Source organism: Bombus impatiens, unplaced genomic scaffold (assembly GCF_000188095.3).
Source record: "Bombus impatiens unplaced genomic scaffold, BIMP_2.2 scf_5551, whole genome shotgun sequence".
NCBI lineage: Eukaryota > Metazoa > Arthropoda > Insecta > Hymenoptera > Apidae > Bombus > Bombus impatiens.
The window spans coordinates 1,932-6,093 of NT_181969.1; the positions used below are offsets into that span (position 1 = coordinate 1,932).

General features: G+C 38.5%; 1 long non-coding RNA gene across 1 annotated transcript; it reads right to left on the reverse strand.

Moving 5' to 3' along the window:
* Window positions 1-1,186: 1,186 nt before the first annotated feature.
* Window positions 1,187-2,736, reverse strand: LOC112214038. The gene is made up of 2 exons (XR_002947959.2): window positions 2,344-2,736; window positions 1,187-2,273 (listed from the first exon to the last, which is right to left on the reverse strand). It is a non-coding gene; the product is annotated as an uncharacterized LOC112214038 (long non-coding RNA).
* Window positions 2,737-4,162: the final 1,426 nt, after the last annotated feature.

Consider the following 4,162-nt stretch of genomic DNA (forward strand, 5'->3'; position numbering starts at 1 on the left):
GAAGTATAATTAGTCGATAACAATAAGAAGAAAACGATCGCTGAAAAAACGATGTTTTTATGTCGAAATTGCTTCGAAAAAAGCAAGTGTAGTTCTGTTCCCATATATAACTGAGTCTTTTTTTTGATAACTGATATCTTGCATTATGCTTACTTGAAATTTATTACAACGGCAGGAACACACAGCTCGTCCGACACAGCTGCGAGCGAAACGGTATTTTGACACTCCAACAGCAATTAATAGAAAAAGAGAGAAAAGTTTGCGAGGAGCAGCGCGCCTTCGATCAGGAACGGTAACAATTCGTAAAGGAAGTGGCAGAAAGGCAAAACGCGCTAATGGATCTCGAACATATGTGCAACGAATTATATTGCGCATTTATATTGGCCGCATTTATATGCGCAACTATATTGGCCGAGTAATTACGAGTGAAAATGAATTACGAATTCCTTGGGTCAGAATTCCTCATCGTTACCGAATTTTCGCGAAAATCCGCGTTAACGGCGAAAACCGGATTCAATCTATTAAGAGAAAACTTAATGATGAAATAACCAGTCGCATCAGGTTTCCAAGTTCGCTGCCTTTTCCCTCATCCTCACAAGTAGGGAGGGATTCCGCGGAAATCGATTCCATTTTCTAGAATTGAAGGATGGTTATGTTAAGCGTACCGGGCGTCCTACAAAAACTCACGACCAGTTGCCTGGGAAGGATTCAGCCGAACATGGTATTCTACACGGTTAAAACGACGCCTCTACTCCACCATAGTCATTCCGACTATCAATGATCCGATATGACGATTCGATGCAAAGTTTGGGTCCGCAAGATCACTTCCCTCAAACGACAATAATCCGCTATCTTTATAATTAACACGATGGTCGAAAACATCGGTTTTAATATTAACATAGTATCATAATAATACTGGAATATTCACATGCCGTTCGTAACGAGAAACGACCATATTCCTTAACACGCTGACGCCAGCGTGCGCCATCGGCGGGTCATACGTGTCTGTCCCGAGGACGGCGATGGGTCACACATGTATTTCACAAAATATCTAGTGACCTAGCGCCGCCCCACGAAGCAGCCAGTAAATAGTGAACCAATCGACGTCTTATTAACGTCCATCGAGACATTCATCGTCGAAGTGGAGGTGACCAGAGGTGACCAAATCTTGTTTTTCCTTCTTTTCCGTCGGTGATGAAATCAGAACGAATTCTTTGCTCGAAACTTTTCCTTTTTTATAAAAATGGCCCTGCCTGACTTCTGTGGTATTTTCTATCACTGTCCTCTAATGCAACAACGAATGATGTCTTGCACCACATACGCGATAGGTCTGCTTGCCTGTACATTTTCTCTAACATTGTAACGGTTCACGAAATAGTCAATATAGGGCTGCCGCGTTTTGGCAACGAAGAAGGAAACGCTTTAAAAACAATAAACGAAGCTACCAGGTGACATGTACGATAAACCGGACATAATTGTGCTCGTGGTGTTTCTTCAGCGTTTCTGCTGGTTTTTTGACGGTAAAAGATCCTTTGCCTTTTTTTTTATCAACAACAACTCTTCTAGTTATTCGCACGTCAGATATTCCGTAGCTTCCACGCACATTTATTCCTCATCTAACTCTGCGTCAATAAGTGAATTACGATCGACTTGCCTCGTTCACTTTACAATCAAAGCTGTGCAATGAAGCTGGCGTTTGTTTGAACTTAGTGTAATCAGCCTGAACAGCCTGTACAGCTTAACAGCGAAGAAAGCAAGACTCCTTCGTTTTCATATTTTTCCTTCAACGTTTTCCATGCGATTTTAATATTATTGTCACACTGATAGCAGACGCTATCGCACATGCTTCATTCTCGGGAGACGTAATCAAATATTGTAAATGCATTTTGTTCTTTATATATTCGTACTCTATCATTGGCGTTCCGAGTAAATCCGCGAAGTGTTTGCAGTTATCAAACTCTTCGCGAAATTTCGACAGTCTTTGAAATGGAAGCTTTATCGGATTATGTGACTTATCGGATTTGTTATTGGCATACTAAAGTATGGCATAAGTACTCCCTGTGGGCAACTTCTCCGCGATATAGTTTTGTTTCGTTTACAACCTCTTTGATATCAGCAGAAAAGAGGATAATCAGCTTCATTATGGCTAGTCTTGGCCTAAGGGATCCACCCTGGACCTCTACATAGGGAGCCGAGAGTTTCTTGCTTTTTTCTCCTTGAGGTTGGGCAGCATTTTACTCAACTGTTTGAGTTGAAATTTCCCTGTGGAGAATCTAATGCAAAAGAAATAATGTCATTCGAGAATCCCACTGTCTTTCCAAATTCGGGATGATTTACACTTACACGAAGGACAATGAGTATGCTGCGTTGATTCCATGTGATGAACAAAATAATGGGAATCTTTATCCAGATAATACAGAATGAAGTTGAATGAAAAAAGAATGAATAAAGAACGAACATGATTGTGCAATATAATGAACAATATAAATAATACAATTAGTTCGAAGATAATATTTTTACTTTAACATATTTTATATAACATATTTCCGAACGCAAATTACTAACTTGCAAATTAATTATTTCGCATGAGCGATTTACAAGTCCTTTCGTGATCGAATTCTACAAAGGACTGCTTCGCTCGAACAGCAGCTACATACAGTTTAAACGATTTCAACTATGTGGCGCTGGTGCTGAAAATCGTTGGTGCTTCTCTTTTCTTTGTAGCAAACTATCGTGCTAATCTGCTAATGAACAGTAGGGCATGCGTGACGTGTATTTCACTTTAAAGTCAGACCATATTGAGAAGGCTCAGTGATTCGATCACACTTAACCTTGTACAAGGATTAAAATGACGTCATATACGTCACGCCCAAGAAACGTGCATTTCTACGCCATTCAAATATCGGCAAAAATTTAATTCAATTACTTTGATTAATAAATAAATATATGTAACAAAAGTATGCACTAACTGTTCCTAGTAATCTGAATTTTTCTTCTCCGCAATTTTGTTAATCAAGAAAGAAAAATTTGTTACAACCAGATTCTTTTTTAAAAGTCATTCCTTCCACATCCTTTTTTTATGTTATTTAAAATGAAAATTATAATTCACATGAAAAATGTCAAAGAAGTACAAAAGTATATTTCTTTATTAATAGAAGAATCTGCCTTGTTACTTTATCACATTTGAATATATAAATAAGAATTATAATTTTTATCAAAATGTGGGAAGATAATGCGGAAGAAGGATAAGTTTTGAAAAAGAATTATGAAGAAAATTATAGAATGAGGCTATTTCGTTACAGTTACAAGTACTTATTATATACTTAATAATAATCAATAATTGTGCCACTAATATGTTATACATCAGTACATGTACATGCATATTTCAGCTGTTTGGAAGTCAAATCGTATAGATAGACTTCGACAATCAAGGACTATAAAAATCATGTTGAAATTGAACTCGTCCGTGACAGTGAAGTTGTATATAATATAATAGTTCTTAATCCCTTGCCTTACGATTTTAGTTCCAACATAGCCCCACCGCCAGGCCGACCCCCCGCAACACCAGACTTTGGAACGTTAAGTCCTGCGATCGGAGGGAGTGGTTTAGGTTAGCCTGGAAGAGCTTATTCGTGTCGACGAAGAATCTGCCTCCAAGGCCTCCTCCAGGCCGCATCCCTCACTGTCTGCCCGGTCGACTCCATCTTATTTTGAATTCTTCGCCAGTCTTGAGTCAGTCGACGGGGAAGCGAAAGGTGAACAGCCAGTTTTTTCTCGATACCACACCCTTGCTGTCAGAAGGATCATCGCAAATATTTTGACTTTTGCTGCGTAATTTCGCAAGATTATTGCAAATTCTTCTTTCTGAATGAATACTCCTCATCATTAGATTGGCATGTTTCAGTCATTTTCGAACAAGGAACTACAATAAAAAACAGATTGAGAAAAACAGACTCATTTCTAAAGCCAAAAAGAAACCCACGTTCGGAGGCGTGGGTAAATACGAAATAATTTGTAGATATTTTCGTACGTGCGTATGAAAATGGATAAATAAATAAATATATATCGGAGATGAAAGAACATCGGAGCCTCCCCTTTGGAACTTCAGGAAAATCCCTTAATACCGTAATCTAGATTCTATCATAGGCGTAATTAAACAATT